Below are 11535 nucleotides of genomic sequence, written 5' to 3' on the forward strand. Positions count from 1 at the left end.
TGTGGTTGTAACACTTTGTTATAGTCTGCAACAGAGAAGCTCTGTTTACGAAACTGCAGGATAACCTACTAGCTTTGTGCTACTAGCAGCTAGCTGCTAACTACTAGTAGCACGACCAAAGTTTCCTGCTGTATCGAGCATTGTGTCTTTAAAAATAGCGAGTTTGACACAATTTTGTAACGCTATGATAACTTTAGTTACTGTCACAGCCGAAAATATTGACTGAGAATAATGGTCCATGTTTCAGATTGAACCTACGTCCAGCTAATCACCACAACCAAAGTGATACATGCTTTGCCTGCATTATGTGGTTTTGTGTCATGTCAACCTGCTTGCGTTTTTTTCTTTTTTACAATAAGACCTGTTACTAAATTTAATTTATTTGCTGTCTTCCCATTTAAAAACTGCAATTAGAATCCTGTCACATGCGTTGTTAACACTGCACATATTTGATTTCAGCAGGAACACATTTGTTGCAGTACAATTGTACACGATGAAAAGGAAAGATAGGCAGGATTACACAAAGCGCGGAAGAGGGCCCAACGAGAGATGCTACTAACTACTGACCGGGCTCTTCTTCACAACACAACAACCATCACCACCACCCCCACCTCTCAACACCCCACTGCAGCAAATGCCTGAGGAATGTGAAGGAAAGCAGAACTTGCTGTGAATAATGCCAGCACTCTAAGAGGACAGCAGCAGCGTTGCTTCTGCACCTGGTCTGGAAATGTGGGAGACCCCATGGACAAACTTATGAATGAGACCAGTGACTCCTGCAGCGAGGAATGCAAGCCACAAAGGTCACCTCAGAAACGTCTTACAACACTGCCTTAAAACACCAGATTCAGCACTCTGCTCTTGATGCTATCTTCTTGTGGGACTGAAGCCAATGGGCATCCAGAGTTACCTTCAACAGGTACAGTTGCTTAGGATTTTGCATTTGCAATGAGTACAATTTAATGATAAGGATCAATAAGAGTACATAACGTTTTTGTTGTTTTAAACAGAAGAACTCACACAGAGGAGGTGATCATCCCACAGAGGGAGTGGCTCACGACATGAGATGGAATTGAGGTAAGAAGACTCAATGTTCACATGCTGAGTGTGTGTGCTGATAACTGAGTACTAACCAAACACTTTTTTTTCTTAGGCATGAGGGATCCATGCACCTCATGGACAGGTCATCCATGATCTGAAGGATCAGACAGATGAGCTCTTAAAGCGCTCCCTGTCACCTCCTCTCCTCCTGTTGAAGACTTCCTGCTGTCGCCCTGCTCGACTGTCCCGAGCTGCAGGACTTTGACAGGACTCTTTGTCAACCAGAGGAGGACCAACATGGTAATTAGTGGCCATAGTCCTGCCCTAAGACAAACACTATATATTGCATAAATTCCAATATCTTAACTGAACTGATTTCTCTTAAAAATTTTGATCTGTACAAGCTCTACTCTATATGTATAATTTGTTACAAAAGTTTTACAGCAAATTTTCCTGTCAACCCTCGGTGGTTGTACTGGAGGTGATGCCAGTACAAACCACCAACAAATGATGTCCTGAGACAGTACAGCCTGCAGGGAAGAAAGACAAAGAAAGCCTTCCAGGACCTGGCTGTATGCAGGGTTATAACGGCAGGTGTTATTTATTCTTCACATTAGTATTATGCTTGCTTGGACTGACAAGAGTTTTAATTTGACTTATAACTTTGCTTCATTTGGACTTCTGCTCTAGCGGCCTGCCAGAAAACTTCCCTGCGCTGACTGCTGCAGAGGCCGGAGGATTTGATTGGGCAAGTTCTGAAGTTTGCCCCACACAGACGGTAAATTAAAGTTCTTCGGCGTGATGTTCATAAAAATTGCTTTTGTCATGTGTTCATTCTTATAATTACATGTCTACTTTTGTTTATTTCTTTATAGCCAGCTGAGAAGGACTGACTGACGTGAAACCATGGAGCCCCTCTTTTAAATATATTTTATATATATACTACAAAACTAGTGACTTATTTTGCACATACTTTACAAACACATCTTTATACATCTTGCACTCATTTTACACTACATCCCTTTCTTTTTGTATTTATTTTGTTTGCATATTAAAGTTTTGAAATGCCATCAATTTGCCTGTACATTCATTCCTACTAATGCTAGTGCTAATCTATGGGGTTGTTTTTTCTGACAACTGAATACCAGATTTTAACTAAAGTCTTAACAGTAACAGCTATTTTACGTTGTGTTATTAGTTGGAGAAAGCTAAAATGTTTTATAATTCTTCTAGATTGGTGTTTCTGGGTAAATGAATGTTTGGTAAGTCATTCCTATTACTCTAACTTTAGCATTGACTTGACTGTTGAATTCAGTAAGTGCTACTTGTTGGGGCAGTTGAACATGACAATGCTACAGACTGTAAATCAAGATGGATGTCATTCTAATCACATTCAATCCTCTCAAATGGAGACACTGATGATTATTGGGTTCATAAGTGCTTCTCTTTGGGGTTGTCTTGGTAGTGAGTTCATCATCAGACATATCGCTGAGTAAAGCAGAGACTGTCTATTTCAACAATCTTCCCAACACTAGTAAAGCACCAGAACTACCCAAACACAAGCACTGACTGGAGTTATTATGCAGTAACGGCTACTTTTTGGGGTAGTTTTGCTGACCTGGAGGATGGCCTCCATAAACACATGTTTAAAAGGGATTTTCTCCATTACTGGTTGAACAATGCTGAAATGTTTTTCTAAGTTACTGCAAACAGGTTATGGACATTCGTGCAAACAGGTACAGCACCACTTTTTGGGTTATCGTGGTCGCGTGTTTAAGGCGATGGACTAGAAATCCTTTGGGTTGATGATGTTGGAAGCTTGGTTCCCAAACCTTCTCTCGATATGTGAATCACAGATTTTCCAATCCGACTAACAGAGCAGAGTGGCACAGCGGAAACGTGCTGCGCCCATGACCCAGAGGTCGATGGATTGAAACCATCCTCTGCTAATTCATATGCTTTTTTTCAGCTATAAGTCTGTTTCCTGTTTTGTTGATGTTTAACGATGCATCTCTTGCTGCAAGTGTCTGAAGTGAAATGTCTACAGTGCTCATATCTGCCGTAACACCCATAAAAACTGGACCGTACATAAATACTGTAAAATAGAAACTGCAAAACATGTACTGTTAAAGTGCTTGTGGTCCTGTCTGATAGTCTGAGGTATAAAAGAGAGAGCATACCGCTTAGTTTTTTAGGTTTTGAAGCCATATACAACATTAACATTACATGTTTTACCCAGGTTTCTTCTTTTATTCAGTAATATTTCAATTTCCTTGCGGGAGTTTTCCCAAAAGGATTAATAAAGATAAATCTAAGTCAATCTCAGAAAAAAGAAAAAAAGAATCTGAAAATCTTCAGGGGATGTAGCTATTGGCTTTTTCCTACAGCGTCTGATGAGTCAGAAAATCCCTCCAGGGGGGGTCCTGTGTTATTACATCAACAACAATGGGAAGTGTGTTCATATACTGCGTCGCCCTTCGATAGCTCAGTTGGTAGAGCGGAGGACTAGAGACTGTAGCATGAATCTGAAATCCTTAGGTCGCTGGTTCTAATCCGGCTCAAAGGAGCAGTCTTTTCAAGAGTTTCCCTTCACAGATCAATAAAGTCTTTCTGATTCTGATGTAGAGATGGACAGACAACCCAAAAGCATAATACTTCTTGTCAAGACAGAACAAGAAAAAAAATAGAAGAGGTCGGGGAGATAGAGTTAAGCCCTGACAGAATAGAGCACTACAGACAAAAGATGTGAAATAGTGCCAAGGTTGACCAGAAGAATTGGAAAAAAAACTAGCTTCTCTTTTTCCTGTTTTGTACACAAGCCAAGTTTTACAAACAAAAGATAACTTTCACCAAATCCCTCAGTTGAATCACAGTCAATTTGTCTCACAACCATCTCAATGTCCAATTTAAATAATTTATCCAACAGAATTGAAACTTTAACTTACCCCCGCTGTTTGAAATTGCTTCCTCGTCGTTTTGATTTCCGAGTGGAATCAGCAGAGCCCTCCTTGGTGGGAAAATGTAAAGACATGACAAATTCAGTTGTCTCCTACAAGGAGATCACACTGAGGAAAGATACAAAAGTCATATACTCTGAGAGGCATTGGAGATCTTATCATGAATAATTAATATTAAAATCAGTGGTTAAATGTAATTTTTTATTACAAGTTACTGTTTGAAAAACTGAAAAGAATTGTTATTGAGATAGAGGCAGATGAAGTGTTTATGACCCATCAATGATGACAAAAGGATACATCCGCTGTCGGGGGTCTGATTTAAAGGAAATGGTACTCTTTAAAAGTGTTGGGGTTCTAGTGTTATACTAATGAGGAAGAATTTGACAAATCTAAATCAATCTAAATCAAGTCCAGGAACTTACTCGTTCAAATTTATCTGTCAAGTCCTGACCTTTCCCTAACTGGGAATTGAACCCGTTGATTTGCACAACAGTCCCACATATTTCTGCCTTGAATGGACTGTATACATTGCATAGATTGTATAGCTACATATATATTAATATTAACGGTCTATGATACATCGCTACGTGCTTTACATATACCGCCCTGTATCACACAGGAGGACACAAGAGGAGACAGCAGCTGGTCCACTTTGGGGCTGAAAACGCAGACGTTTCCTAAAAACGTTTTCCATGTGTTCATGTTGTACCCATTCATTATTGCATTGGTACTGTATTATTGTAATCATTTGTAATTAATTCCTGTTCATTGTTCATGCACTTGTATATTGTTGTTGGTTTTGATACGGGACACTGATGATATGTGAGGGGGGGGGGGTTACTGGCCAACAGGCTTCAGACTGGTCTGGAATATCAGAACAGCTGTAGTTAATTTGTTTGTTTGTGGTGTTGTGTGTATTTTTTGTTTGTTTTATACACATGAGTGCCTTTTTATGTGTGTATTGTATGACATGTTAGTTATGGCTCTAATAGTTGATAATGGTTCTGTAACATCATTTTATGTAATGTTTTTGCCTGTTATGTTCGATTTATCAGCAGTAAACACAGATTTTTGTCAACAAAATGTTTTTGTGAACATTAATGATATTCAAAACGGTGATAACTGAAACAGATATACAACACACCTGTATGTACATGTATGTATACATGATACATGTTTATACAGATTGCAAACAGACCTAAGTACTACACAGATAAGAACATCTGCCTCTGCACCACCAAAGTGAACATAAAGTAACTATAAAATATATAAATATATACATGCATATGCCACTGTTGTCAAAACCCACACAATCAACAGACAGAGACGGCATCTTGGAGGTTTGTGACAAATACTGTACGGTGATGTAACCAAGTGGTGTCCCATTTCATAGGGTATGTTTTCACCCCTACCCCTTACCCCTTGGTTTCAAGGGCCAAGGGGTAAGGGGTAGGGGTAAGACAAAGAAATGGGATTCAGCCTAAATCCTGTCCACTTCCGGGTTTGGCCCCGCCAGAGACAGATACAGATAATTCATATGGTTAACAGATACAGATACAGCTGTACTTGCTCATCTTTATTAAACACTTCTTGAGTTAATCTTCCACTTTTTTGCCTTTTTACGTACGTAACTACAGCTCTGATTTAATACAGGACCAATGTCAGAGATCGTACAGATCTTTCTGCAGACTTTCACCAGCTAAATACCAATTCCCATACCGAGAGTTGAACCAGGGCCACCTGGGTGAAAACCAGGGTTTTCCTTACTATTAGAAGTCTTTAAGAGCAGAAACCAAGACCTTTTGGACACCACTTAGGCCAAATGAATGTAAAATCAAACTAACTGAAAGCTTTCTCAGATGTACTGATTGTAGTTTACAGAGGACTCCTTAAGAATGTGTTTAAAGGTTATTTAGGCAGAATCCAGACTGCTAGACCATATGGGACTGACACGTTGAATAATAACAGTGATTTTATGAAAACATAGATATGCCAAGAACAGGGCACATAAATACGTACATCACTTGTTGATTAAACACTGCAAGAAGTGCGGTTTAACAGTCAGGATTCAGGTTTTCACCTATTCTCCACCACCATGTCTAGTTAAAGTTTTACAATGTTTGATCACTGAGACATATATTATGTCTATTGATTATCATTGCATGAGTTAGGTTTGGGGATATGCCTATCAGAGCATAGGGTTAACACAGCTCTCATTTAGATCTTACAGGTCTTGCTGCAGACTTTCATCGGCTTGATACCAATTCCCATACCGGGAGTTGAACCCGGGCCACCTGGGTGAAAACCAGGAATCCTAACCGCTAGACCATATAGGACCGCCATGTTAATATCAGTGATTTCATGAATCAATTCATAGTCTGGCTGGAAACAGGCCTTCTCTTGAACATGAAGAAGCTTCTTAAAAAAGTTTCATCTTGAAGCTTTTGAGTGATCTTTAGGTTTTTATCTGCTTTAACTATTACCGGACAGCGGGGGCACGGAGCAGAGCAGAGCGGCCGTTAGGGAGGAATCCTCCTCCGAGTTACACTCCATTTGGAACCTGTAAGCTCACTTTAAACTAGATGTGGAAAGTTGATATGTTGATCTTTTTCATCTGTGCTGTGGCTTAAAAACAGGTTCCACTGAGATTTAAACTCAGGTCGCTGGATTCAGAGTCCAGAGTGCTAACCATTACACCACAGAACCTTTCAAAGTGTTGCTACTTATTCTGAAAATGGAAATAATGCAGCAGGAATTAAAAGACAATAAAGTGAATGTTTAACTTAACAAGTGTCTACCAACTCTGCACTTTACCCATGTCCTGCTTTACTCAACAATTGAGAAGGATTTGAGCAAATTTGTATAGCACAGTGTTGTGGGTTGTAGTGACCTCCTTGTGTTATAGCTTCTGTCCCTCTGAACCCTAAGTGACAATCACTCTGCAGTGAATGAGATGCAGTTCCCCCCCCCCCCCCAGTCTAACCAAGACTATACTTTCAGGGATCATTTCTAGAGTTTCTGACTTGAGGAATGTGTTTCTAAAGTGTTTGGTCTCGCTGACCGCGATGATGAGTCGTGATATTCCTTTCTGAGCGTGAAGCTGACAGAGAGTAATGATTCACTTCATATGCTCTCTGTCATAGATGATTGTTCTTTGCTTCTTTATGGAGTATTGAGGAAGGGAATATGATCAGAGTGGTAGTAGCAGATATGTGGTGAATTAGTCTGAAAAACATAATAAAATGTCTTAAGCAATTTAATTAACTAAAGTTATTGCCAATCTTGAAATATTTGTCTTGTCCATGGTGGACAATGTTACTTAAAAGAGGTTAGGGTTACCTCAGTGATCTCCACCAGGGAAATTGATGACAATCCCCCATCATCCTCCACCTACCACAGAGGACATGTCAACTGGATTTAGGAGTTCCTCAAAGTGCTCCTTCCACCGCCCTATTACCTCCTCAGTTGAGGTCAACAACGGCCCATCCTTATTGTACACAGCTTTGATGATTTCTTGCTTCCCTCTCCTGAGGTGGTGAACGGTTTTCCAAAAGCACCTTGGTGCCGACCGAAAGTCCTTCTCCTTGTCTTCTCTGAAAGTCTCCCTTGCTTCACCTCTGTCACGGCAGAGGCTGCAGTCCTTTAGGCCCGTCGGTACCTTGCCACTGCCTCCTGAGTCCGCTGGGATAACATATCCCGGAAAGACTGCTTCTTCAGTCGGATGGCTTCCCTGACCACTGGTGTCCACCAGGGTGTTTGTGGGTTACCGCCCCTTGATGCACCTAAGACCCTAAGACCACAGCTCGCCGCCACAGCTTAAGCAATGGAAACTTTGAACATTGTCCACTCAGGTTCAATGCCCCCAGCCTCCACAGGGATGCACGAAAAGCTCCGCCGGAGGTGCGAGTTGAAAGTCTGTCAAACAGGGGGCTTCCTCCAGACGTTCCCAATTTACTCGTACCACCCGTTTGGGCTTACCAGGTCTGTCCAGAATCCTTCCCCATCCCCTGACCCAACTCACCACCAGATGGTGATCAGTTGACAGCTACGCCCCTCTCTTCACCGGAGTGTCCAAAACATACGGCCTCAGATTAGATGAAACAATTATGAAATCGATCATTGATCTTCGGCCTAGGGTGCTCTGATACCACGTACACTTGTGAGCACCCTATGTTTAAACATGGTGTTTGTTATGAACAGTCCATGACTAGCACAGAAGTCCAACAACAGACAACCACTCTGGTTCAGATCAGGGAGGCCGTTCCTCCTAATCACGCCTCTCCAAGTATCTCCATCATTGCCCATGTGTGCGTTGAAGTCCCCCAGCAGAACTATGGAGTCCCCTACTGGAGCCCCATACAGGACTCCATTCAAGGTCTCCAAGAAGGCCGAATACTCCGAACTCTTGTTTGTTGCATATGCACAAACAGTCAGAGTTTTCCAGTCCAATAATGTGGAAAAAATAATGTTCCTTAATAAAAATTGATGAGTGGTCCCTGTACCACATACAAACCCGGCCATAGTTACACAAGCACACCCAACTTGTGCCAAATTTCCCCAGCACATCCTCTGTTTCCCCAAGCACTCTTTACCTAATACCCAATTATACAATACACAAATCCATCAATCTTTATTTAAAAAGAATGCTATCCCATTGTAAGTACACATGAGTCTAAAGCCTCCTGTCCACTATCTTGTCGGGATCATTTGGATGCAGCCTTGGCCCTTCACCAGGCGAGGTCGCGGTTTCTGAAGCTTCTAGTTATGAACCCATTTTCAAACCAATTCCTCTAAGTGGTTCAGTGCTTCACCAAAGCTTCATCTGCCCTTCACTATGAGCACCTAGTTTCTTGACTTTGTAATGCCTTATGTCTACTGTAAAAATGTAAATTGAGTTGAGCCATAATCATTTTTATTTATACCTTTTCTTTTCCCACTGTGACATGTCAAAATGTCAAATGGTGCATTGTTTGAAAGCCCATCTCTACACATCCATGTTCCATTCCACAGGTGGTTTCACCCCTGCTAGTTGTCCCTTAAATTTACAGTTTATTTTTGTAATTTATTTTATTGGTGTTTTCTGTATTTAAAGAATACAGAAAAAATCTATAAAGTTAACAGGAAAATGTAAAGTTACAGATTCTTTTTTTACAGTGTGTCAAGTCCTGACCATTCCCTGACCGGGAATTGAACCCGGGCCGCGGCGGTGAGAACGCCGAATCCTAGCCACTAGACCATCAGGGAGTCACATCTATCAACTTTATCTTTGTAGATGTGAGTTTCCTTTTCACTTACTGGAATGACTCATGTTGTTTTAGGCGAGGAATGGCGCCTGGCTAGAGCTTCAGAAGGCAGGACATGACAGATTACACATCTGTCACATAGTCAGTTTGTATTCTTAAATACCAAGTCTCTTGCTGTTCCTTGACTAGTTGGCCACCCCTGCTCTGCATCGCTCCAGGTAAGTAGAAAAAAATTCTCTTATGCACCTTTGCATTGCGCTAAAATGTCAAAATTTGGACCTGAATCCAACAATAACTTTACTCAACACTCACATACATTGGTTTTCAGGTAAAAAAAATCAGGGGTCAGGGGTTTAGTTACTGTTTGAATAAAGGAAAAGAATTGTTTATTGAATTGAGATAGAGGCAGATGAAATGTTTATGACCCATCAATGATGACAAAAGGATACATCCGCTGTCGGGGGTCTGATTTAAAGGAAATGGTACTCTTTAAAGTGTTGGGGTTCTAGCGTTAAACTAATGAGAAAGAATCTGACAAATCTAAATCAACCAAAACCAGGAACTTACTCTTTCAAATGTTATACCTGTATCTATCAAGTCCTGACCATTCTCTGACCGGGAATTGAACCCGGGCCGCGGCGGTGAGAGCGCCGAAACCTAGCCACTAGACCATCAGGAGTCACATCTATTAAAATTATCTTTGTAGATGTGATTTTCCTTTGTGTGTAATTTGGCATCTTTCTCATCTTTTCTCTCATTTCCTCTTTTTTACTCCTTTTTCCTTTTCCTTTCCCTCTTTTTCCTTCTTCCCTCCCTCTTCCCTTTGTCCTCATCATCCCCCCCCCCTTACAGGCTATTGTTCCCCAGCTTTGGTGCAGTGGATAATGCGTCTGACTATGGCTCAGAAGCTTCTAGGTTCAACTCCTGGCTATGTCGTATTGTCTTTAGTGACTAAATCCCTTATTCGTCATTTCCAACTTTACCCCCCAGTACATTCTCTACAAAGAAAATGTACATCTATAAAGACCCAAATGATGAGTACTTATTGTTTCAACATGTGTGTAAATTTATCTAAGCCTCTAAGTGTCAGTCAACTACAGCAATAATCAAGCTCTTGCTGTTGTTTTTCTGTTTTTGCTTGCTAATCATCTTTCCTTGAAAAAAAAATGTGTCCCTGAAGGACAGAATCAGCAGTGCTAGATAAACCATCCATGAAATGTTCATATGTTAGTCAACAATCAGGGAAAACAGGAAAATATCAGTAGAGTTGATATTCAGAGTTCCCGCTATGCTTTCACAACAACAAGGCCCTACTGCTGTCAAGTGGCCGTGATCGTATAGTGGTTAGTACTCTGCGTTGTGGCTGCAGCAACCCCGGTTCGAATCCGGGTCACGGCAGCTTTGTAAAGCCAGTTCTCTGTTATGCCTCCAAATTACTCAATCCTCTGCTTCATTTAACACTGACAGAAACTGGACAGCTTAGGATAAAGGTCCTGCAAGAGGCCCCACATTTTGGACTACACAAAGATTTGACTGGCTTTCTGTACACTTGCCAACAAAGATCACCACTGTTTGCATAGAATGGTGTGAGAAGCCAGGTACTCCCAATGCTCTCTGAACCTGGATTCTGATGTTTTAAAGTGTTGTTGTTTGTCTCCCTGTGATGTTTTTGGTTGGACTGATTTTTACACTTGTTATTTATGTATTTGACATTAACCCTGTTTAGCACTTTGGTCAACTGTTGTTGTGTTAAATGTGTTATTGAAATAAAATTGACATTGACAATGACATTGAACGTAGGGCTAGTGGGACAAGGGTAACGCGTCTGACTACAGATCACAAGATGTTAGGGTTGACTCCTGGATAGTTTGTTCTGTTCTTTAGCTATTAAATTACTTGATCCTCATTTCCAAGTTTACTCCTGTACATTGTCTATCACAGTAAATTAAATACATAGTAAAAAGCCAAATGATGCGTAAATAGGTTTTCAACATGTGCTAAAACCGCTCTAAATCCTTCAATTTAACTCAAGCACAGCTATCATGAAGCTTTCTCTCTGTTTTTGTTTTTTTAGAATCAGCAGTACTAGATAAACTATCCCTGGAATTGTCAGTTGTTACTCATCAATTAGGGGAACCTAGAAAATAGCAGCATATTTGTGGATCTGATTTCCGACTATGCTATCACAACAACGCGGCGATTTTAATACCAAATGGTTGTGATCTTATAGTGCTTGGTACTCTGTGTTGCGGTGGCTGCAGCAACCTCGGTAGGAATCTAGGTTACGGCACCTG

At 40.9% G+C, this 11535-nt stretch overlaps 4 non-coding genes across 4 annotated transcripts; 2 read left to right on the top strand and 2 right to left on the bottom strand.

Moving 5' to 3' along the window:
- Window positions 1-6262: 6262 nt before the first annotated feature.
- On the bottom strand, window positions 6263-6334 carry trnae-uuc (transfer RNA glutamic acid (anticodon UUC)). The gene has a single exon. It is a non-coding gene; the product is annotated as a tRNA-Glu (tRNA).
- A 648-nt stretch (window positions 6335-6982) lies between these two features.
- Window positions 6983-7198, top strand: LOC116678353 (small nucleolar RNA U3). Its single transcript, XR_004329224.1, has one exon. It is a non-coding gene; the product is annotated as a small nucleolar RNA U3 (small nucleolar RNA).
- Window positions 7199-9170: 1972 nt separating this feature from the next.
- On the bottom strand, window positions 9171-9242 carry trnae-cuc (transfer RNA glutamic acid (anticodon CUC)). Its single transcript has one exon. It is a non-coding gene; the product is annotated as a tRNA-Glu (tRNA).
- A 1325-nt stretch (window positions 9243-10567) lies between these two features.
- trnah-gug (transfer RNA histidin (anticodon GUG)) lies at window positions 10568-10639 on the top strand. Its single transcript has one exon. It is a non-coding gene; the product is annotated as a tRNA-His (tRNA).
- The last annotated feature ends 896 nt before the right edge of the window (window positions 10640-11535 follow it).

The sequence above is a fragment of the Etheostoma spectabile genome, unplaced genomic scaffold, assembly GCF_008692095.1.
Source record: "Etheostoma spectabile isolate EspeVRDwgs_2016 unplaced genomic scaffold, UIUC_Espe_1.0 scaffold00007027, whole genome shotgun sequence".
NCBI lineage: Eukaryota > Metazoa > Chordata > Actinopteri > Perciformes > Percidae > Etheostoma > Etheostoma spectabile.